The sequence below is a fragment of the Platichthys flesus genome, chromosome 8 (genome assembly GCF_949316205.1).
Source record: "Platichthys flesus chromosome 8, fPlaFle2.1, whole genome shotgun sequence".
In the NCBI taxonomy this organism is placed as follows: Eukaryota; Metazoa; Chordata; class Actinopteri; order Pleuronectiformes; family Pleuronectidae; genus Platichthys; species Platichthys flesus.
In genome coordinates, this window is record NC_084952.1 from 25,367,832 (window position 1) to 25,394,459 (window position 26,628).

Consider the following 26,628-nt stretch of genomic DNA (forward strand, 5'->3'; position numbering starts at 1 on the left):
TCTACCACTTTCAGTTCGGGAGGCAGTCACCATCTGTTCGTTTAAAAGTAGGCTCAAAACCTTCCTTTTTGATAAAGCTTATAGTTAGAGCTAATTAGTGCGCCAGAACGTTACTTGTTCTATTTTGTGACACATGACACACGGAGCTTCTCTTTCCAGCTTATCCTTCCTCTTCTCCATCCCTATCCCCCTTCCCCGGAATCCCTTTGCTTTATCACCCGCAGATCCAGGGCCACTGTGGCCACACCATGGATTACGGTTTGTGGATCGCGCACCGGGGGTCGCGGTGTTGGATCCAGTGTGGCGGATTCTGAGTCATGTGGGCTGATCGTGGTGCTGGTGGCGGACCCTGTGTCGCGTTGGCATTGGGCACGGGCGGTGGACCAGGACCGCGGTGGTGGCTTGTGATGGGTCCTCCTGGTGGGCGGCGATGGACGGTGACTGAGGACTGGAGTGGCGTCTGGTCTGGATGGTGGATCGTGGTCTAGATGGTTGCTGAGCATGGACTGTGCTTGCAGCGGGACTGCTTGGCATGTCATGTTGGGGTTGTCCTTCGGGATGTCTACCCTCATCAATGCTGCTAGAGACTTTGATTATTGATGATGTTGTCCTGCACGTGGCATCTATTGCACTTCTGTCCGTCCTGGGAGAGGGATCCCTCACATGTGGCTCTCTCTGAGGTTTCTACATATTTTTACCCTGTTAAAAGGGTTTTTTGTAGTTTTTCCTTACTCTTGCTGAGGGTTAAGGACAGAGGATGTCACACCCTGTTAAAGCCCTAATGAGATGAATTGTAATTTGTGAATATGGGCTATACAAATAATATTTGATTGATTGAAATAGAGGAACAATTGAATTGTATTCAAGTTTTGTTTTGTTATGTTCATTTTTCATTGAAATACAGAAAAAGAAATCTAGGGGTTCCTTTTTCCAGTCAGATTTTCCCCTGGATCTCTCCTGCTCCAGCATCTGTGTAAATGTAGCTGCCTCTGACCTCGACCTCTGTCAGAAGAAATGTGTGGACATAAAAAATAGACAGTTTCCCAATAAAGATCAATAAAGAACCAGGTAACTCATCTTTTATATGACCTTGACTGGAATTATTACAGAGATTGTGCCAGTTGTGATCCTAAGGAGCATATACTTCGCTACTACAAAGCACATGGTCTTTTTTCTAATCAAACTGGTTTTATCTCCATTCCCGCTGAGTGTATGTTTGTAAAGGTAAACAGAAGCAGAACGAAACAAGGCTTGATATTAATAAATTAGAATGGAATAGAAAGTAATTTAATCGAACTCTGCCTGAAATAAAGGCCTGTGTTATTCTGCATTTGAACTTAATAAAGTAGCAAGCTGGACTTCAATAAGTAGTCAGTGTTTTGGCATTCAGCATGCATTTCAATGAAAGCAAACATGGGGTAAATGGGAAAAGAAAAAGAGAAAGGAGACATGTCACAGGCAGAAAAGACAGGTAGAAGACAAAGGAGGGGAAGAAAGCCAAGTGGGAGAGAAAATGGAAAAACCTGAGCAAATATTTGAAAGTGAGTAATAGAGAAGTGCTTTACAAGAGCAACTGGATTCCTGAAAAAGGGGTTACCTCTGATTTGAGAGGCATGCATCTTCAGTTCTAACTGACTAGTGGGTATTTAACCTCTGGTGGGGTTATTAACATGGTAAATACTGTTATCTTATACAGCACCTACAACAAACATGACCTGGATGACTGAGAATCTTCACAGACAAGAGTAAAGAAAAGAAATAGGATGAAGGTGAAGGTGAACTCATGTGAACATCTTGAAGAAAAAATGTTACTTCAATGGAACCTCTGTCTATAATTCAGTTAAAGTGAAGAGAGGAAATTAAAGAGGGATTCAATAAAGTGAGTAACTAAAAACAAAATAGCAAAATAAGAGACAAAAGGAGATTAACTTCCATTCAATTTCATATGTATAGCTTCAAATACATACACTATCTCATGACAATAAACATAGTAAAATTGCGACCGTACACTATAGGGCAACTCAACATGGTTGAGTGATGGATACACGATAAATGTACTTGCTTTGCAACACAGGTTGAGAGATAAGGAACATAAACTGTTCCAGGTACATAGTTGTGTTATGTGAGTGTCTGTGCGTATAGTTAGATGTATTGTATGTGGTGGGGTTTTGGGGTATTATTATTAGTTTTATAATTAGACAGATATGAGTCTGTTCAAGGAATGGTTTGGAAAGGTTCTGGAGGGGTCAGTATGCAATTTTTGAGCGGCCAAGCTGGGAGTGGGAAAAATGCTTTTATGCAAAGCTTAACTTGAATAGCCAGAAGAACATCTGGCTTAACATGGACAAGGATACATCAATGATATTGGTGGTAATTAATCGGTTTGCTATACAATTTTTCTCACTCTGGGTTCAGAATAGTAGAAAAATGCAGACTAATATCTGCTCACACCTACAGGAAATAGTCAATATCTACAATTGAATTAAGTGCACCAGATAATCTGAGAGGTAAGAAATTGATTTCATTGTCCCCGGCATGGCTGCAACAGTCAGTGAAACTAGTGATCAATCAGACTACTGGAAAACCAGAGTCACCGATCTAATGGATCTCTCTGGCTTTTAAAACAGCCGCTAACAAAAAGAGGGAGCATATTTTTATTAAAAATTAATAAAAACATAGGCTAGTAAATATTATCACTACATTTTGTTGTAATATGCTTTTACTGTTATTCTCTTAGTGCAATTCCAAACAACATGAGGAGAGAGTCTGGAAATAAACTGAACTGAATAAATTAAAGCCTCCGATATATTTTATCAGATAAGAATTACCACACGCTGTAAATATTTCCCATGATTTTAAAAAGAAAAATTCAGATTGACCTCATCAGACTAATCCTCTCCTCTTTCTCTTTCTGCCCTGGCTGCAGAAAGTCTGATATTACTTAATAAGCTTCTGTTCATAATATGTTGTTCATTATCAGACAAAGAGACAACAAATTATCACTCAATGAATAACTTAAAATTTCCTATGCTAATTTGCAGTTATTCAGAAGGGTCTCTTTCTGAAATGTCACTGTAATTGAATTTTCCTGCTGCTATCAGTGTTTCCTCTCATTAATGTTTCTGGCATTGTTGCCTATAACTAACAACAACATTTCTTCCTCATGAACATGTTTACCTGTAAAATCTGCAGTTGCTAACCAGGACCGTCATCAGGACCGCTAAATGCAGATGATGAACAAGGAATCCTGAATGTCTTGACATTACTTCATAGTTCAGACCTCAGGTTACTCTCACCTCCATCTTGAAAAAGTGATACACATGCATACATTGTAGGAGGCCTTCTTTGAATTATGATGCTGGGCTTGCTGGTGACAGTATGATGGAAGGTGGGTGGGTGTGTGTGTGGGGGCGGGGGCAGTAAATCCTCTCTAAGCGCTCATAACCAAGCAACACTGTCACATCAGATGAGTGAGGGAAGCCCTCGTTACTCTGCCTGTGTGTGTGTGTGTGTGTGTGTGTGTGTGTGTGTGTGTGTGTGTGTGTGTGTGTGTGTGTGTGTGTGTGTGTGTGGATTAGTGTCACAGCCTGCTTGTGTCTCCGCATCTGTGGATGTATTGTCATGATGCTTCACCCAAACCATTATCACTAAGGGAAAGGGAGGTGGAGGGGCCATTTGTGCTCATTAAACATCTGTGCTGCTACAATAAGTTATGTTAATGTCCTGTCCTACCTGAACGACAGCTCACACCACCACATGTAACCAGTGTCGCCTCTACTGTAGCTGCAGCTGAGCACCAGCAACTGCAGACATGATACAGACATTAGTCAGACTCTATCCAACTTCATTGGATACACAACATGGGTCAAAAGTGACCTGACCTAGTTTTTATTTTCAATATCTTTGCAGTTAATTAATTTCGTCATTCAGAATATCACCAATCCTTATTAAGTTTCCCTTTCTCACTTTTTGAATAATTATCATTTACTGTATTACCCTTACAATGTCAAAAATGACCCGTATTCATTTCCTATGTTATTTAATGCATGGCTGAGTGTTTCTTTGCTATATCTTTGAAAAAAAAATAAACGTTATCAATTAATATTTGAGGCATTCATTAAAAAATCTTGTTTTTAGTAAAGCTTGTGTATCAAAGTGTTAAGCAATAAAATGGGTATTTATGATACAGCACAGTACAAAGTAGTTCAAAATAAAACTAACTTTGGAGGATCAGTGCACATGCTGTGTATACACCAGTCAGGCATTCACAATTTCTACTCTATATTGTAATAATGCCATTTAATAATGATATTTAACATCTTGCTAAAGTAAGCAAGATGTGTTTCGTGACATTTATGAAATGAAACAAGTTGTAAATTGTGTAAAAAAAAATGGATCTCTACATTGCATAACAAAACTTTTGACTTTACAGTGACTTCATGACATAATTCCTACCATACGACCAATTTTAGACCCCTCTAAGCATAAGGTCATGTCTATAAAGGATTCAAAGATAACTGAAATTTTTTTTATTGATCCTTACCTTTGAGCAATCATCTAGAGATACCCTCTTAAGTAAAATAATAAGTTTGGTCAAAATTGGGCCATGTCTTGCTTTATTATTTAATTCAAATGGAGTTGTGCCCCCTCAATATTATAATTTGAGCTAGATCTTGTGACAAAAGTCTGGATGAACATTATTATTCTCCCATCCAGCTGACACTATGCAGATGAAAGTTGATCTGTGCTTATCAATATGTTGATACACTCATCTGAGTCATTTTCAGTGCCGAGAGCTTAACGAGCAGCAGCATGGTGCAGCAACGCCTTGCCAACTGTTTTTGCTCTGGCTTTCATCTCTGTGGCACAGGTGTAGTGCTGCCAGAGTTCATCACTGTAACGACGCGCGGCCATTTTTCTTTTCTCAAAGGGAGAAAATGCAATATTCACAGTTTGCATAAACTGGTTGAAATTTATGCACATTTTTATAAATTGCAGGACTTTCAAATCATCATTACATAGTATGTCGTACAAGAAAGCCAATTAAAATAAATGTTGAAAGTCTTGTGGCATCACCATGAATTGTACGAAGGTAATGCAGTATGAAATATTAAAAGGCAGCAAAAAGTGATTCCATTCATCATTAACTCTTTTGACATTTTGTACTTGTGATGCCTTTTAAAGAAACGTTACAAAACAAGTATGTTCACTGCTAGTTTAGCTTAAGCCTATGAGATAAGTAGAATTAAAACATTAAAAAAAAAAATGCTATTTTGCTTAATGCCACACAAATAACCACAACATCACTGGTATTATTATGTAATAGGCTAGTATTGATATAGAGGTTTGGCTGCCTGCTTCACTGTATTGTCAACATGGTGAAAATAATCAAAATGTAAAACTGTAAGTCCAACTTTTCTTTGTATGATATAGATGACTAATGTATGTCAACCTGCCACAGTGGCTACATCCCCTTCCAAATGAGGTACAACTCATGCCTGCACAAAGTCTGCTCTTAATATTTTAGAACAGAGATTTATTAATCACACTTCCGTCTTTCCGTTATCTGAATGAATAAATAAATAGATAAATAAATAACTTGTTTCCTTCTGCACCACATCCACCCACCGAAAACACATCATGATTTAAATCTTGTTATTCACAGCGGCTCATAGGCCTCATTCTGTGTCAATGGATTTTTTCAGTAGATTGTTATGGCCTTCATCCGGTGTAGAAGAAACAATATGGCTTAGGAGGATAGTTGTCAAAGTAGTAAATGTGCTTGGCCATGATGGTCACAGTCTCTAGAATCCCTACCTCTAGACATAGGATATTATCTTAATGAGCCACTGGTCACCCGGCCATCATTTTGTTGGCATGTCATTTACCCACTTGAATGTGATCTGGGTCATGGTGAATGAATATTAATCCCCAAAAGTCATTGGTACATTGATTTGAGAGATTGTAGGTATTTTAGGGATGTCAGTGAGAACAATCATTAAAAACATTTTCCAGTAGTTTGGTTTGATTTAAGACATTTGGGTCTGAGCCTGTAAAAAGATAAATAAATACAGCTCATGCTCAAGCACTATGGGCTAGCACACTTTGCACCAAATGTGCAGTTTCCAGTTATATGCACAGGTGCAGGCAGTACACTGTTTACTGTTTTATAATCTACTCAAGTCAAGATTTGCCGGTGAATACTGAAACAAACTTCCATCGACAAACAGGTGGATTTATGAAATCTTACAAAATCCCACTCTGCTGACACGTGTTGTTGACTCTGAGAGGAGCTGGTGACAGATGAGAGCAGGTGATTCTGACTTGAGCTAAATGCTCCTCTAATCCAAACAGATCTGAGTGAGTCGTGAGACACAAGCACAAATGGGAGGCTCAAAAATTAATTCCCAAAACATTGAGTAGCAGTGTGTATGAACTGATCAAACACAAGATCAAACACAAGCTGGAGAGAAACTCTGTGCTTGTTTTGTTTTTATATTTCGATTCAAGAACGTGCATTGATATTTCTAATTCTTTGCTTTGATCATCACCTTTGGTTCTTCTGACTATTTGCCAAAGGAAATGCCAAAGTGCTTGGTAATGATGTAATAGCTACATAATAGTGATGTAAATGAATACAAACAACTGTTCCTCACTCTAACCCTTTCAATTATCAACAGATATTAGGGAGTTAAAGGGGAATTCCTTAATTATTCAAACCGGGCCCTTTGAGACTAAATGTAGGTGTGCAAATGAAAGGTAAAGAAAAAAACAGGCCGACAGAACCAACAGTGTAACAGCTGTACAGTGCACGCCACTATTGATTAACAACTTTTACCCTGTGAGACCGGGAGCAAGGTATTGTTTTCATATCTCTGTGTGTGTGTGTGTGTGTGTATGCAGAAAATATCCAAACAAAACCTGGGCAGGTTTTGTTTCTTGGGAGGGTAACTCCAAATGACAAACTTTTGAGCTGATTGGAAGGATATACTGACACGACCAATGTTAGGCTGAGGTCTATCTGCTTAGAACTGTATGTTTATCATGTAAATGTTTACAGTGAAATCAGTACCTTTCAAGTTTAACGCTGAATCCTGCCGGTTTGGGGGAATTGTATGGATAGTGTAACCTTTGATGGAGCCAGGATTTCTCCTGATTCTGCCACTAGCCAGCTTGGCTACAAGAGACAGGTCAATGTTTTGTATGAAAAACAAGTTTTGGTCATTATAGGTTTGATATGTAGACATTCAATACGGGTTTGTCCTCATTGGGAAGGTTAGGCCCAGAATTTAATTATAATCCAACATAAGAAAGCTGTTTTTTTCAATACCATAGATATTGGACCGAATCCCACTGCATGTAAAAATGATATTTCAATTTATTTTTTAATTAGGCGATGTAAAATGGACCTGTGAGTTATGGTGGCTGTCTTTTTTAAATGTTATTCCAGTTTTCATAAGCGTTTTCATCTTTTGCCACAAAGACATGATACTTTACTTATGCCTTGATGGAAATTATGTTTTAAACTTTGCAACAAATTCTGGCTCTCTTTCCAATACATACAAATCCTTCAACCTAAGCCTTGGTTTTTTTCATTTTTTAATTATGTGATGACCCAATGAAAATCTCAGAAGTGAGTTTGTGAGTGTGTGTGTGTGTGTTTTCAGGAAGCAGAGGAGGCGACAACCTTGATCTAAATTGAAGAACATATCCTCCACTTCCTGAAAGCAAGGAGTTCCACAGCAGAACAAAACGCTCAACGGCAAACATCTTCAATTCGACTCAATAATTTATTTGTCTGTGAGGTTCCTCTGAGGCGAGGGCTCCTTTGAAGTGGTGGAGGCACAGATGGCCCAACAGGAGCAGCACACACACACGCGTGTACACACACACACACACGCACACGCACACAAACAAACACACACACACAGAATCACATTCATAAGCAATCACATAGATATTCTATGACATGCAGCCTCCCTCACTCACACACGCACAGTAAAATTGGACACATACCATACAGTCCAAACACACAAAAATAAATATTGTAATGGTTGATTTCTACTGCAAACGCATCCATTAATCATAACAAATCTGCCACAATATTTGAGTATACATTACTTTTTCCGAATGCATTTATTTTCACTCAGTACTCTTGAAACAGAACCATGGTATGTTGCACTAAATATCGAAATGTCAGAAACCTGTTCTAATGGTACAGAAAGTGTCACGATGCAAAAATTAGTCTGTAAAGTATCTTCATCTGTTGTGTACACACGTTTGAATGAGTTCAGTGAAAAGGTCGGTGTCTTGGCAACTGTAGCTGCACTGTCATCCAGCTGCTTTTATCTGAGAAGTCTTCACAGTCCCAAGTTGACGTCAAACATTTGTTTTCTGGTCCAGCTGTATGGCTTGTGAATAAAGATGGAAAGGTTGATTCTCTGATCTATTAAAATATAATCTAATTCTCCTTTGAGTTTTAGCTTTAATCAAATGCAATGATACGATTGGTAAAAGAGGTGTGAGTCACTTGTGTAGTATATCCTTGGGGCAAATCAACAATGGATGTCAAATTAATTGTCCTTGCAAAGGATTTACAATCCTGTAAAATATATAAGAAGTTACTTCAACAAACAACACAGAAGTGTCCAAATGTAAATGGACATTTTGACAGACAGCGGCTGAAATTCAACCATCAACCGGTGGAGCCAATCACCTTTCAGGAGATGAGTACAACAGTTTGATGTGAACTTTGTGACTATGTCCAACCCAGGATACATTGTCTTCAAAGACTGTAAAATGTCAGATGTCCAGCTTAGGCCAAGGGTTGTCCTTCGTAGGAACCAGGATGGAGTTGGAAAAGAGGAGGTGTTGTCCATGGTGTAATTGTGGATAGAGCTTTGAAGGAACCTGTTCTTTCCTGTGCGTTGCAGTCAGTATTTGTACTGTGAAAAATGTTGCAGTCGACACAGCGGTTAATGTGGTTAGGTTTTTGGATGTAGAATAAGTAGTGATCCATTTAGTGTACTAATGCAGGTCAAGGTTTGGGTCACTTGTGCTAATTTGCCACACTGTTTTTATCTTGTTCAGAAAACCCTAATTTCGTGCTCCTTTGACTCCTGTCTTGTCTGTGAAGACAGCTACATGGACGCTGTTTGAAACATTTCTGTAACCACCTACAACATCAACAATTTGTAAAATAGGAAATACAAACTGTCTGTCTGTCCGTCTTGTGATTGTACAGTATATATATATATTTCACTTAAAAAGACCATCTTTGGTCTGCACAGCAGTTGACCTAAAATAATAACGTGCTAGACTGAAGCCAGTAACAAATGACGGATAAATTGTGAGGAAATCAAAGCAAGATGATATATGAATATGAATAAAAGGTTAATGTAACAGCTTCTTACACTAAAAATGCTAGAACTAGAAAAAAATTATTATTATTAGGGGTTAGAAAAAATATTATCCATTCTCTGATGCTCATATAGGAGTACTGGGATGAACAGCATGTGTGGGCAGGGATGTGCAGTATTTATGATACAATATGTTTTTGAAGCATTACATTTTATTTAGTAATTTGTATTTGGTAGGTTTGGTGTCTTCTCAGCAATTGGCCCAGGCTTGGTGACATCAGAACATTAAGGGTTCAGAAAATTGATGATCCAGCACAAAGCGAGACCCAAAGAAGAAGCACAGTTGGTTACCGGCTCTCCATTGATTTTTAGCATGGGACAGAGGAGGAGGATGGTGAAGCTGTCTTTTCTAATGGACAACCAGTCCAAATCCCTGCAGGATACCGTCATAGCACTGGGCAGCTCCTTCAGCACAAGACTGATTCACCCGAAGTGACTAAAGGAGAAGTTTAGCAGGTCTGCTCCAAGTCAAACTATTTGTATTTCTATACACTTCTTTATTTTCCTTCACCTAAGTATTGCATGCTACTTATTTTTTTTATTTTTGCTGCTGTAATATTGGAATTCCCCCCCCATTGCGTGACTACTTATTCTTTCTGCTACAATTCTTAACTATAATAACTATACTATTATGTGGGCAATTGAATGATTGAGTAGGGCGGCTGTGGCTAACTGGTGGAGCGGTTGTCCTACAAACAGAAGGCTGGCAATTCGATCCCAGTCTTCCGCATCAGCATGCCGAGGTGTGCTTGGGCAAGATGCTGAACCCTGAATTGCCACTCAGCTTTAGGGTGTTTATCAATACTAGAAAAGCACATATAATACGAACAATTTACCATTAATGAATTACTTGGGAACTAACTGGTACAAATAAAAGGTGCTATTAGGTGTCTGCTTCTGAATGACTTGTTTGTTTCTCGTCAGGGTTGATGGTGCAAGGTAGATCCTTCACTACCCAACAGGTACTATAGGTAAGACTAATTTAAATATCTAGGTTAATCACCTGGGAGAGTGTTGCCACACTCTCCCAGGTGAGTGTGGCAACCAGACGGGAAGAAGGCATGATAGTGTCTGGGTCGGCCTTGTCCCCCTCCTCTTCCAAGAACTGACGGGACAAGGCGTCAGGCTTGACGTTGCGGGACCCAGGTCGATAGGAGAGGGAAAAGTTGAAGCGGGTCATGAGAGTGCCCATCGAGACTGTCGGGAGTTCAGTCTCGTAGCGGACTGAAGGTACTCAAGGTTCTTATGGTCAGTCCATACCAGAAACTGCAGTTTAGTCCCCTCGAGCCAGTGTCGCCACTATTCCAAAGCCAACTTGACGGCGAGGAGCTCTCTGTTCACAATGTAATAATTCCTCTCTGCCGGGGTCAAACGTCGGGAATAGAAGGCACATGGGTGCAACTTCTGGTCGGAGGCCGCTCTCTGGGACAAGACGGCTCCTAATCACTCCTAAGTCGGAAGTGTCCACCTCGACCACGAACTGCCGTACAGGGTCCGGCATTTGGAGGATTGGGGCCGAGGTGAATTGTGTCTTCAGGGCCTGAAAAGAGTCATTGGCGGTCGTGGACCAGAGAAAAGGCACCTTGGAGGAGGTAAGAGCTGTGAGGGGGGCCGCCACCGAACTGTAGCCCCTGGTGAACCTCCGGTAGAAGTTGGCGAAGCCAAGGAAACGTTGAAGCTGCTTGCGGGAATCGGGGGCGGGCCAAGTGGTGACGGTAGAAACCTTGGCTAAGTCCATCTCCACGGTCCCTCTCCCTACGACGTACCCCAGGAAGGAGACAGATGAGGCGTGAAACTCACACTTCTCGGCCTTGATGAACAGGGAGTTTTCCAGGAGACATTGGAGGACCTTCTGGACGTGATGCACATGTTCCTCTCTGGAGCGGGAGAAGATCAGAATATTATCAAGGTACACAAAGACGACCCTGTTGAGCATGTCCCTAAGCACGTCATTAACCAGAGCCTGGAAAACAGCAGGAGCGTTGGTGAGGCCGACCCAGAAGCCCTCCAGAAGCGTCCGGACCTCGGGAAGCTTCTCCGAACACTTTGCAGTGCTCAGGGGTGAAGGCTTGGAAAGAGGAGCACGCTGGAGTGCAACGCTCCCACTCGGCTGTTCCCCACATCCGAGCGCGCCCCGTCAGATGATTCACGGTGAACGCCATCCTGGCGTCCTCAGAAGCGAAGGTGTGGGGCTGGAGGGTGAACAGGATGGAACAGTTCGTGATGAATGGACGGCAGCCCTCCGCATCCCCGGCGTAGCGTTCAGGAACCTCCACACGAGGCTCCGAGGCGGAAGCAGAGGCAGAGGCAGCCGGGGCAGGTGGAGGCTGGACTGGTTCTGGAGGCAGAGGGACAGCTTGAGCCAAAGCTGCGGCGAGCTGTTGGACCTGCAAGGCTAGTAAGGTAAACGCCTGCTCCTGCTTAGCCACCGGCAGTCGAACCTCTGCTGAGTTTGAAAGCATCAGCGCCTCGTGGTGCTGGAGCATCACCTCTACCTTCTCCAGGCAATCCATCGGCGTGTGTGCTGGGTCCATGACTGGCCAGATTGTACTGTCACGGGTATGGGGAGCACCCAAAAGCAGCACAGGCAGACGAAATCTCAGTCGGTAATGACCTTTATTATTCACTGTAGTCTTTAACAGTTTATACAGTGGCAGGGTGAAAAGTCTTGGCTCCAGTGATCTTCTGCGAGATTTGAGAAGGAGTGAGCCTGGTGTTGCTTACTGAAGGCAAAGTCAACAGCAGGTGGATTACCTAGCTGGAAGACAGGTCCAGTGGTGAGCTGTGTAGCCACAGAGTTGAGCAGGTGCGTAACCAGGAGGGAATAGGCGAGACTCGTGGTCGAAGACAGAAGGCTGAGGTAATATCCAGGGCAGAGACGAGGCAGGCAGGTCGGCAACAGGTGATCAGTCCGGGGAAAACACACTGGAAGTCAGGCATGACACAAGAACAATCTAGCACTGAAGCAGAGACAGGAGCAGGCTTAAATGCAGCCAGGGCTGTCACAGGTGTGGAGAGTTGGCATGAAGAGGAGGTGTGGCTAACAGGTAGAGTGAAGCAGAGACAGGTGTAGGGAGTTGGTCTGATGAGGAGGTGTGGCTGACTGGCAGAGTGGAGCAGAGACAGGTGAGTGGAATAATACCAGCAGACAGGAGATGAGCAGACTGTGACAGTTTGCAATGTAATATACACAAATACAGTCAGTTATTTTGATACATGGCATGGCTGCTATATTTTGTAGTTTATTTTGATACAAGGTATTGTGTTTTTAAAAATAAATAGATATGGATGTAGCGTTGCCCATCCATGGGTGTAGATACAGTATTTGCAGTGAATGTCTGCTCCTTTTTCAATCAATCAATCAAATATTATTTGTATAGCCCATATTCACAAATTACAATTCATCTCATAGGGCTTTAACAGGGTGTGACATCCTCTGTCCTTAACCCTCAGCAAGAGTAAGGAAAAACTACTAAAAACCCTTTTAACAGGGTAAAAATACGTAGAAACCTCAGAGAGAGCCACATGTGAGGGATCTCTCTCCCAGGACGGACAGAAGTGCAATAGATGCCACGTGCAGGAAAACATCATCAAGATTAAAGTCTTCAAGATTAAAGATTAAAGTCTCTAGCTGCATTTGATGAAGGTAAGCATCCCGAAGGACAACCCCAACATGACATGCCAAGCAGTCCTGCTGCAATCACAGTCCATGGTTAGCAACCAGCAGGACCACGATCCACCATCCAGACCAGAACGCCACTCCGGTCCTCAGTCACCGTCCACCGCCACCCACCACGACCCGCCGCCGCGGTCCTGGTCCAATGCCTGTACCCGATGCCAACGCGACTCAGGGTCCGCCACCACCACCACGATCAGCCCAAACAACACAGAATCCGCCACACAGGGTCCGCCACCAGCACCACGATCAGCCCACATGACACAGAATCCGCCACACTGGATCCACCACCGCGACCCCCGGTGCACGATCAACAAATCCTAATCCATGGTGCGGCCACAGAGGCCCTGGATCTGCGGGTGATAAAGCAAAGGGATACCATGGAAGGGGGATAGGGATGAAGAAGAGGAAGGAGAAGCTGGAAAAAGAAGCTCCGTGTGTCATGTGTCATAAAATAGAACAAGTAACGTTCTGCCGCACTAATTAGCTCTAACTATAAGCTTTATCAAAAAGGAAGGTTTTGAGCCTACTCTTAAACGAACAGATGGTGTCTGCCTCCCGAACTGAAAGTGGTAGTTTATTCCACAGCAGAGGAGCTTGATGGCTAAAAGCTCTGGCTCCTCTTCTACTTTTAGAGACTTTAGGGACGACAAGTAGGCCTAAATTCTGGGAGCGGAGTGCTCTAGTGGGTTTATAAGGTACTAACAGCTCTTTATGGTAAAATAGCGCCATATGAATAAGGGCCATGAAGGTGAGGAGGAGAATTTTAAATTCTATTCTGGATTTAACTGGAAGCCAGTGTAGCGATGCTAACACAGGAGAAATATGCTCTCTTTTCTTTGTTCTCGTCAGGACACGTGCTGCGGCATTTTGGACAAGCTGTAGAGTCTTTAACGACTTACTGCTGGAGCCTGATAATAATGAATTACAATAGTCCAGACTCGATGTAACAAAGGCGTGGACAAGTTTTTCTGCATCTTTTTGCGAAACGACATGTCTGATTTTTGAGCAAGTGGAAAAAGGCGGTTCTAGAAATTTGTTTTAAGGGACTATTAAAGGATAAATCAGGATCGAAGATCACTTCCAACTTCCTGACTGTTTTGTTGGAAGCAAGGGCAATGTCGTCTAGCGCAGCTATATCATTAGATAATGTATCTCTAAGGTGTTTGGGGCCAAGTATTATAACCTCTGTTTTATGTGAGTTTAATAAGAGAAAATTGCGGGTCATCCAGGTTTTTATGTCCTTGAGACATGCTCGAAGTTTAGTTAATTGATTACTTGGTTCAGGTTTTATTGATAAGTATAACTGGGTGTCATCCGCATAGCAGTGGAAATTTACCGCGTGTGTCCTGATAATGTTTCCTAGTGGAAGCATATATAATGAGAATAAAATTGGGCCGAGCACAGAGCCCTGGGGAACACCATGGTTTACTTTGGTGCGCACAGATGACTCATCATTAATTTGCACGAATTGGGAGCGATCAGAAAAGTACGATTTAAACCAGTTAAGGGCGGTTCCATTAATGTTAATTAACTGTTTGAGTCTTTGTAATAGAATTTGATGGTCAATTGTGTTGAATGCTGCACTGAGATCTAACAGAACGAGGACAGACACAAGTCCCTGATCTGAGGCTATTAAAAGGTCATTAGTGACTTTTGCCAAGGCTGTCTCTGTACTGTGATTGGCTCTAAACCCCGACTGAAAGTTTTCATGTATATAATTTCCTGGAGAAACTCACACAGCTGATTGGCTACCACTTTTTCTAAGATTTTAGACATGAAGGGGAGATTAGATATTGGTCTGAGATTAGATATTGGTCTGATCGTCTGATCAGTAACATCGGGCCCCCCCAGGGAACTGTGCTGTCCCCCTTCCTCTTCATAACATACACTGCTGACTTTAAGCACTGCACAGAGACGTGTCATCTGCAGAGGTTCTCTGATGACACGGCCATTGTGGGGTATGTTGAGGGCGGAGGGGAGGCTGAGTACAGGGACCTGGTTGAAAGCTTTGTGAAGTGGTGTGGGGAGAACCGCATGCAGCTCAACGTGGCGAAGACGAGGGAGATGGTGGTGGATTTCAGGAGGAACAAGCCCCTTCCCTCTCCTGTCTGCATCGGTGGGACGGCTGTGGAGGTGGTCCCTGCATACGAGTACCTGGGTGTCACACTGGACAATAAACTGGACTGGTCCACCAACACAGAGGCCGTCTACAAGAAGGGCCTGAGCCGGCTTTATTTCCTGAGGAGGCTCAGGTCCTTCAATGTCTGCAACAAGATGCTGCAGATGTTCTATAAGTCTGTTGTGGCGAGCACCATCTTCTTTCCTGTGGTGTCCTGGGGTGCGGGCATCAAGGCTAAGGACGCCAACAAACTGAAAAAACTGATTAGGAAGGCAGAGTCTGTGGTTGGCTCTAAGCGTGTCACCCTGGAGGAGGTGGTGAAGGACAGGACACTGGCAAAACTGCTGGCAAACATGGACAATCCCTCTCACCCCCTCCACATAACACTGGAAGAGCTAAGGAGCAGCTTCAGCCACAGACTCATTCAACCCCGCTTCTCTAAGGAACGATACAGGAAATCGTTCCTCCCAACCGCAAAAAGACTGTAAAACGCATCTACCTCTGTCAGAGCCACCATCACAGAACTGCACTAAATATACCTGCCTCAATTCATCACTTTATACAATAATATTGTCTTTTGCACACTCAGTCTACATATTCTTACACTCTAATAGTATATCATATTATCTATTGTATCGCCAAATACTTATATTTATACCTGTACTATATATCATATATTATATCATACTCTTTATATATTCTTTGTATAGATAAGTCTATATACACATATTTATACATGTGTACATGTTGCTATTATTATATTTTACTATTATTATTATTATTATTATATCTACTGTTGCTGCTATTATTACTATATACTGCTATTATTATATTGGTATAATTACTTTCATATATAAATATATATTATATACTATATATACTGTACTATTTTGTATATACTGTCTAACAATAACATTACCATCATATCATCAGTACTTACCATCATCTGCCACTGTACCTTATCTACCCATTTATCTTGTGTTTCTGTTTTTATTGTTTCTACCGCAATATTTACATTTTATTGTATTGTATTGTATTCAAATGTACCGGCTGCTATGACGACTTAATTTCCCTTCGGGATGAATATCTATCTATCTATCTATCTATCTATCTATCTATCTATCTATCTATCTATCTATCTATCTATCTATCTATCTATCTATCTATCTATCTATCTATCTATCTATCTATCTATCTATCTATCTATCTATCTATCTATCTATCTATCTATCTATCTATCTATCTATCTATCTATCTATCTATCTATCTATCTATCTATCTATCTATCTATCTATCTATCTATCTATCTATCTAATTGGCTAAAACCTCTGGGTCTAAAGTGGGTTTTTTGAGAAGGGGTTGGATTACTGCTATTTTAAAATACTGTGGTACATAACCTGATGATAATGACAGATTGATTGTATTAAGTAACTATAATTAGGGGCAGAATTTCTTTAAGTAATTTTGTAGGAATGGGATCTAAGATACAGGTTGTTGGTTTAGAACCTGAGATTATTTTGGTAAACTGATCACAGGTGATCAGAGAGAAGCTGTCTAAGTAATTGGTAGGATTCTCAGCCGTTTCTGAGATCTCTGTTGTTAAGAGGGTATTAGTGCCAATTGAGGGCAGGAGATGGTTGATTTTATTTCTAATAGTAAGAATTTTATCATTAAAAAATGTCATAAAGATATTGCTATTTAGGGATTGAGGAATACTGGGTTCGGTGGAGGTGTGACCCTCTGTCAGCCTGGCTACAGTGCTGAAGAGAAACCTGGGGTTGTTTTTATTCTCTTCTATTAGTTTTGAATAGTAGGCGGCTCTTGCTTTGTGGAGAGCCATTTTATATTCTTTAACACTATTCTTCCAGTCTATGAGGTTTTCAACATGGTTACTGGAGCGCCACTTCCTTTCTAGTTTTCTTGACATTTTTCTTTTTTAGAGGGGCTATTGAATCTAATGTTAATCGTAATGAGTCTGCAGAGCTATCGACGAGGTGGTCGATCTCAATGGAGCTCGGGTTTTTAAAGAATTTGTTCTTTATATCTACGGATAATATGGGTTTAAATGTAATTGGAATTATTTCCTTAAATTTAGCTACAGCACTATCAAGTAGACATCTAGAAAATTAGTTTTTTTTATTATTTAGCTGGATTGCGCGGAAGAAGTGTTAAATGTTCAATTCCGACACCGTACGATAATATAAGGTCAAGTGTGTAGTTACAACAATGAGTAGGTTGGTGTACACACTGACTGAAACCAATTGAGTCTAGTATTGAACTAAATGCTACGCTACGACAATCTTTCTTATTGTCAACATGTATATTAAAGTCACCAACAATAATAATTTTATCGGTCTTTAGGACTAAGTTTGATAAAAACTCAGGGAATTCTGTTAAAAATTCAGTATAAGCCCTGGGAGCATGGTAAACTACAGCAAATATGATTGGCTGTTGGTGTTTCCTGGATTGGCGTGGAAGACTAAGAACCAGACATTCAAATGATTTGTAGCTGAGTTTAGGTTTAGGATTAATTGATAGACTGGAGTTAAAAATAGCAGCAACTCCACCTCCTCGTCCAAATTCTCTGGGAACATGTGAATTTATATGACTGGGGGGAGTAGATTCATTTAGACTGACATATTCATCAGGATGCAGCCACGTCTCAGTGAGGGATAATAAATCTATGTTGTAATCAGAGACTATTTCATTAACTAAAATAGCTTTTGATGACAGTGATCTAATGTTTAAAAGACCACATTTAAAAGTTTTTGTTCCCTGTGTTGTTTCAGAGGTTGTTTTAATTTGAATTAGATTATTGTGTGGAGTTCTCACTCTGTTATTGTTTATTTTAAAAAATTTAATAGGATGGTGGACAGACACAATCTCTATGAGGTTTTGTGACTGATCCAGATGGAGCGCAGAGAAGTGTTTAGCACTGCAGCTCTGCTTCCTGGTCCCAACTATGGGTTGTCATGTTATAGACTTAGTAATATTCCTAGATAAGAGAGCTGCTCCATCCCAAGTGGGATGAACGCCGTCTCTCCTAACAAGACCAGGTTTTCTCAAAAAAGTTAGTCAATTATCTACAAAGCCCACGCCGTTTACAGGACACCACCTCGACAGCCAGCGGTTAAAAGACAACATGCAGCTAAACATGTCATCACCTGTTGTATTAAGGAGCGGGCCAGAGAAAACTACTTTGTCCGACATCGTTTTTGCGAAAGCACACAACGACTCAACATTCACTTTAGTGACCTCCGACATGCGAAGCCGGGAGTCATTGCTGCCGACGTGAATTACGATTTTATTGTATCTTCGTTTAGTTTTAGCCAGCAGCTTTAGTTTAGATGCGATGTCGCCGGCTCTGGCCCCTGGGATTCAATTAACTATGGTCGCTGGTGTCGCTAACCTGACGTTTCTCAGAACCGAGTCGCCAATAATCAGAGTTTGTTTATCAGTGGGTGCCTCGCTGAGTGGAGAGAATCTATTTGAAACGTGAGCTGGTGGCTCTTTAACCGTGGGCTTTTTAAGTCTAGCACTATGCCCCCTCTGGGTCGTCACCCAGCTGCCCTGGGCTCCCGGCTGCACGGGACTAGTCAGGGGACTGCTCGTTAAGGCTAAGCTATATGCTAAACAACATGACTCCTCGGCTAGCGGGAGCCGGCTAACTACAGCTAACGGAGTTTCTAGGCTGCGGAGCCGAGCTTCTAAGTCGCTAAGCCTCGCCTCCATCGCTATCAACAAACTACATTTATTACATGTACCACTACTGTTAAGGGAGGCAGAGGAGTAAGTAAACATAAGACACTCGGAGCAAGAGAGAGCAGTAGAGCAACAGGGAGAGAGAGAAGACATCGCTGCTATAGAGCTACGAGAGTGAGCTCAGACAGAACACAGAATCACTAAGCAAGATAGAGTATGGGTTGTTATGTGTGGGTGTTTAACTACAGACCGGTGATTTTAGCCGTAGTGCTACAGAGAAACAGCTGTGTTTAGCGGAGGAGCTAATACAGAGAGCGACCACCGCCAGCAGCAAGAAAACAGGAAATGACGCAGCACGCTTACCATAATGACGTCAGGCAGGGAAGTAGAGAAAGAGGAGAAGTGTCAAATTCCAAATTTTTGACTCAGACTTGTTTGTGATGTTTGCCTCTCTATCCTGAGTGTCTGTCTGTCAAGCTTGTCATTTAAATGAGCTCTCTCTATACTCTTTATTGTCTGCTCTATACTCTTTATTGTCTGCTCTCTGTCCCACAGCAAGGTGGGATTCCTCTGTGGGGAACGAAGCTGCTTCACTCGTCAGCAAACATACGGGATCATTGCTTTGTACCGAAGCCCTGTTATCTCTGGCTATGTGATAAGGAAAGAGTTTCCCTATCTGCAGGAAGAAGAAAGACGACCCTGAGGTAAACTCAGTTTATGACAAGAATTTATCATTGCCATCGCTCCTATTTACATTGTTCCCGCTCACACTCACTCACGGAGAGAGAAGCACATGCACTGTGGTTTTAAAGTTCAAGTGTCTACACTGAACTTAGATCAGGCAAGTAGATGGATATTTTGACATTTTACTTACTATTAATAAGAAACTCTGTTTGTACGTTCGAAAACACACCCCTTTTTTATTTGGCGCTGTTTGGAAACAATATCTCCATGTGAATGTGAAAAGACTATGCCAACGTTTCACCTAACTGATTATATTATTTTTAAATCTCTAACAGGAGGAAATCAGAGTTGAAATAATGGCTGGGTTAGTAACTTTTTAACTGAACCAAACAATATGCAACCTTATTGAACTAGTGATCTTACAGCAGTGAGGTATGCTTCCCTGCTCATTTTGCTTTAAGTCCACTTACTTCATAAGTCAACTATTTTAATGCAGATATATAAATAGTATTTATTTATTTATTCCAAAACAGTGTCTTAAATAGAAACCATAAATAAGTAATATTGCTGATGAACAGATCTGGTACAAGCAGATTTTGCCATCTCGCACCGATGACATTATTTTGAGCAAGATTCTGTATTGAAGTGAATATGTAGTAGATCAGCAGTAGCTATAAGACCTGTCAATACCCCCACTCCACCAAAATGTATCAGACACATGAACACTTGAACATACATCATTGTGTTAAGAAATTCCTAAAATAACTGCATCAATATTCTGAAAAAAAATCTTTTAACATGTATTTTTTTTGTATGGCCCATGTCCCATCTGCTAATAGGACACACTTTGGGGAGCTTTCATGTTGTCCATCTTTCAATAGCCAACAGTCAGTAGGTACAACCGATAGTCAATCTAGGACACTACTGTGTAGCCACCCAATTACTTTTAAAACTTCTGTTTTATTGCACAGAGGCTGACTGCTGGAAAAGATAGGTATTCATTCCGGAATTAAGATTTTAGAGTAGTGCTGATTTACTTGCTGATCTTATCCCAGATTTAGCCGTGTCAGGAAGCACCTGCATGATTTAGAAGCAGTGTCCCCATTACTTACTTCATTCATTTTAAAAACTACTGGTATGTATAGGCTCCCTTCCTTTGTGTTGTCCACTTGGAAAATGTCTCTAAGTATTTCTTTTGAAGGGGATTCTCTCCGAACTTTTTTTATGTGCAGCTTATCAGTTGTGCTCCTTAAAATGTGTTCATTCTGAACAATCAGTATAATTAATTCAGTGATTATCCAATTCAAACTACATTGCTCAGTTACATCACTGCAAATTGTTCACCTACCATTTATGATAGTTTGACTGAATGGCATTTATTACACTGTTGTTGTTTTTTATCATTCCTCTGTCAGTACAAATCTGCATCATCACTCTGTAGTTGATGCACACACACAAACACAGGCACACACACACAGGCACACAGACACACAGTCACAAAGAAGCTGCTGTATACAGAACAGTCGTGGGGACCCAGTGTAACACAAATATTAACACATTTATTCTCTTGATAGTGGCAACAGAGACCATCTCCAAGTGTCAGCAAGCTTTTCTCCCAGCAGAGCAGCAGCAGTATTTGTACTGACGTTATTATCCTCCTCTTCCTTAGGGCCTCAGTCTGACCACCTTTCAGGGGTTTCTATGTTTAAAGAATTTCAGTCAGAAAGGTGTGACCTTCTGCTCTAGTCTCAGTGCAGCACAGCGCCTACCAGACAGGGGATCAATGGTTTTTTTTTTTCACTCTACACCTTCAAAGCGGTGACAGATATGTTTATTAGGCCTATTGATATGAATCTGATGCAGGCAACATCTGTCACAGCTGTTCAGCCAAATCTTTAAAGCAGTTAATCTTGAGTCCAGATGTGTTTTTTTTCAATGTTATCGGATGGGCATAAACAAGCACTTTGACCTGTGAGATGAGGATTAAAGAAAGGTTTCCCTGAAAATAGAATAAAAAGTCAAAAGACAAAAAGAAAAGGGAGGAAATGCTAACTCACTTTCCACAACTATGCCTCTCAGTATTCCAACACTTTTTTGGAATATTAAGACATCCCTGTGATTTACCTGAAATATATGGCTCTCTCCCTGAAGCTATTGGTGTATTGCAAGGTCTGTTTTCATTGTAGCCTCGAGTAAAAGCACAGCACCCCTCTTGCACTCTCAGTGGATTTATCATGGAGATACGCCGCGCTTTTGTAAAGACTGTAAATCATGGCAAAGCTTTTCCAATATCCTGTGTCTCATGCAGAGCAGGAGAGCTGAGCGTAATCATCCAGGTTGCAGAGAATTTGAATGATGATTAAGATGTTAAAGGCATTTGTTTGGATACGCATGTACTGTTTGTTCACTGCAGGTCCTACAGAGGAGAGCTTCACTCAGACACATGAGTGGACAAGCAAACAGACGAAAGTTTGGCTGTTTGGTTTGCTTGGGTTACTACAGTAGACCAGCTGGTTGTGAGAGCAGCAACAGTCCCCACTACACACGAACAGGTCCTCCAGCAGACTGACATTGCACAGCCTTATTACTGAGAGAGAAGTAGAAAACTCCACAACGAGCCTCCACAAGCTGAGCATGTTTGGATAGGATCCACCAGTACATCTATGTGCAGCATAGTATGAATGTGTGCATGAATGGGTGAATGTAAAACTGTACTGTAAAACGCTTTGAGTGGTCATCAAGACTAGAGAGGCTCTATGTAAATACAGACCATATAGACCAGTGGTCCCCAACACCCGGGCCGTGGACCGGTATCGGGCCGTGGGTCATTTGGTACTGGGCCGCACAGAAAGACCAAACAACTTAAATTGTTTGTTTTATTTATTATCTGATTCTGAACGGTGTTTTATTTTGCAAAATGACCGGATCCTCTCCGTTATGACTCATGCTTTATGCATGTCAAGACACTTGACTTTTTCGCTAAACACAAACACTATTTGTCGGACCCATTTGTCATCAAACCAGGTGAATCCAGCATGTCTGTGCAAGAAGAAGATCAGCTGCTGGAGATCGAAAATGACGGCGGCCTCTCGAATGTATCTTCGAGAAAACAACTCTGCCGGTGTTCTGGATTAAAGTCAGGGCTGAATACCCTGAGATCGCCATAAACACACTAAAAACTCTGTTTACATTTCCGACATCATATCTGTAGTGACATCGGTGGATTTTTTTTAATTAACAAATACATTTTTTATTTAAATAACAAAAAAACCTCTCCAAAGTGCACAGAGGCGCAGCGTGTGCGTAATGGAGCTTTGGTATCCGTCCGTCTCTGTCTTGCTGGTAACTTACCATGCAATAATTAATTTGAGGCCGCACATTAACAATACCTTCAAGGCCGGTCCGTGAAAATATTGTCTGACATCCAACCAGTCCGTAGTGCAAAAAAGGTTGGGGACCGCTGATATAGACCATATAAACACCACGTACCTGGAGGGTTTTAGCCCTAGTTTGTTGCGTTATTGTTGTTTTGTAAATTTATTAATCATGAGTATGAATGAGGGAGTTGGTCAATCGGTGTCACAGTGAGGATATGTTATAGTGGTGCTCTTTATTGGCATGTAACTACTATTCTCAGTGAAAAAATTAAGGCGGTGGTTCGATACCAGTCTGCCCAATTTCTCATGCAGAGTTTTACTTGGGCAAGATACTGACCTCTGAAGCCTGTGTCGGCAGTCTATGATTGATGTGCTTCTCATAGATGCACTTTATGAATGTGTTCGTGAATAAGTGAATGACAAAACTGTACAATGGTTATCAAGACTAAAAAAGCTGATATACAATTAACCATAAGATCTTGCAGAGAGAAGCACAGGATTTGTACCTTGTCTAGACTGAGTATGTGGGTTCCATTATCACTGAGAGGTCAATAGAAATATCTATCCTGAGACCCCAGAGGGTTAATATGATAAAATTAGCAAACAGTTACCTTTACTGTTGCATTTCTTGTATGTTTATTCAATTTAAAACTTATTTATTATCTGTACCAATGATAGCAGTTGATAATTTTAGGACATTACAGTATTACTCATTCCCCATTGGTCATAAAGTTGCTGATGACCTGTTGGTTAGTTGTCAACTTTCCAAGCCGTGGTCCTCCCTGATGTCACCTGATATTGTTTGTGCAGATGACGCTGGAAATTAATATATATCAGAAACAATTAAAATAACTTCATAAGAGGGAGGAACAGAAATATATGTATGCGATGAACTCTGGAGATCCTCCACAGGAATCACTGTGTGTGAGTGTGGAGTGTGACGACACAAGAATTAAAAGAGAAACTCCCAATGCATTGTTCATGGGTGAAAGGACCCCTATTGTGAAAGTCTGGATCCAATTCTCCGGAGTTCCTCTGGAGGTCATGCCTGAATATATTTTATATATTATGCTATACTGTACTGCCACTGGCACTGCCCTGTGGAATGAGCTTTTGTCAGACGTCTTACAGGAGAAACCTAAACGTGTGATCTTTGACAGGAGGAGGGTTGGATTGAAGTTGGATTTTGATGTTGAATGCTCTCTAATGCTAACTTGGTAATTTCTGACAGTTTTTTCAGTAATTACACCAAATAAACTGTGAGATGTATTGAGCTGTAGAGAAGCTTCTAGTATTTACAGGTGATAAAATATCAATATATTGATGATAATCATAATCAAACTTAAAAAAAAAAAGTATTGACATCTCTGTCTCTTTCTCTATTTGAGAGTAGCAGTGATGAGTCTGTTGAAGGCCTGCAATTCACTCTCTCTTCCTCTTTTCTTGACTCTCCATTCACTTGGAGTCTTATAACAGCAACAAGAAACTAAGAGACTGACATTTTCGTCTCTGATCGTCTTTTCTCTGTTTCTGTATCAGCAGGACACACAAAAGACTCACTACGTGTGTTTGTGCGTGTGTGTCCATGTCACAAGAGCTGGTTATATGCAAGAGATAAAGGTGTGAAACTGCAGCTTGCCAAAGTTATTGTTATATAAATGTAATGCTACCACAAAATAATAATGTTATACATTAATAGGAAAAGAGATCACTTTGACAATCATCATCAATCTGCACATCCCCTTGCTAGTAACAGTCCATGCATACATCCATTATATATACAGCTTATTCTCTGATGGTCACAGGAGGGGATAGAGCCAATCCCAGCTGACACTGCGTTACGGCCTGGATAGATCACCAGTGTTAAAAATATAGAGACAAATAAGCATTCACTCTCAAATTCACACCTGCAGAAGTAGTATCTGCACACTAACCCAGTGAGAACAAACAGAAACGCCCTGGCCGAACAAGGATCCAAACCGGTAACCCTTGGTTGTGAGGAAGAATTACTATTGTTATTAATAGTAAATTAATACAAGGTTATTTCGATATAATGGAAATAAAAAACTTGGGTATAGTGGCTCAGGCTGGCACATATTGGTTCTATCACTGAAAAAGTTAGACATCCAAACAGCTGATATACATAGGGGACAACATGATTGGACCTGTCCATTAGATATTGCACACTGATATTGGAGGCCCTGCAGTGTCAAAGGCATTTAGAAGGAAAGCCATTATAAGTGAGAGGTGTATTTCTGTGTGTTGTTGTGGACAGAGTCAACAGGAAGCTTATAGTATGTCCACAGAAGAAAATGAAATCCCTGTTCAGACAACAGCTCCCAGTGGGCGTCATGGCGTCTGGAGATACTGCTGCTCTCCTGCAACAAAGGAAGAGGAGGTGGAGGCGTAGGAGGAGGAGAATGAAGAGGAGGAGGAAGGGAAGGTCCCCTGAGTTAAGGATGTTTTCAATTTTAGAGAGACGTGATTTCAGCCCAACAGCCTGAAGCTTTCAGTCAAACTGACAAGAGGCTGTGTGTGTAGCTGTGTGCATCGCTGACGGACACACAGGCACACACACAAACACACACACACACACACACACACCAAAAAAAAGCCATTTAATCAATCTCTTTGCTCGGGCTTCAAGCCTGCACACTCATATACATCAGGTGTGGCATGTGCATACTTCATATCACCCACTGTAATAGATTTGTCATCGGAGGTGAGCCCATGCTTCATATTCATCCCCAGCCATTGATCGGCCAGACGCCTGCTGGCCTGAACTTCCACTGGGAGCCACTCCATCTGAAGACGAAAGTCAGGAGCTTGTCACCCTGACACATTGGCTCTTAGAGAGATCAGCCAGCACCAAAGAGGCTATTTTCTATGGCCACTCTCAAACTTTCTCCTCTCAGTCACTGCTGTGATGTATTAGCTGGATTTGACTGTTTCTCAGACTCTAGACATGTTTTTTCCAGGTGTCTGTTTTCTGCTTTAGTTACTTTTACAGTAGAACCTGAGTTAATATTTTTTAAAAGAGGGTATCCATTAATGGGCGACCGTTGGATTTTGGAAAGATTACTTATGTTGGGCCAGAATCCAGAGGCTAAGCACCAGACACTGGAGCCGACGGTGAGGACAAAGGATTGTAAAACTTTTGGAGGGAAAACATTCTCCAGCAGGCCTGAGAATCTCCCCCTGGTGGTTAGAAAATGTCCTGAAGAGCCTTCAGGACCCCCGCTGAGTTCCAAGCCCCGCCCACTGAGGTCCAACTCTGACACTCAATTGGCTTAAAGCCAGCATCATCCTATGACCAGCCCCAGCAAGGAGGCAGAACCTTTCAGGTAGAATAAAACCACTGAGACATCAAAAATCGCGGCCCATTCCCAATTCCTTGAAGATAGAGCTGACCTTTCCAGTTAGTTGATCCGGAGGTATTTTTAGGGAGCAATTACAAACGTTTGTTATTTAATTTCATTTTGTTTTATTTTCTTTTATCTTAAGTTTGATCTTACTTTGATAGAGACTATTTTTGTTTTTAACTTGAAAAGGCCGTGCACAGGAACTCACTCGCTCGCTGGCCGAGCTCAGAGACTTTCTTTCCAAATCCACAGCTGCGTCAACCGCTGCTCATCCCTGCAGTAGAGA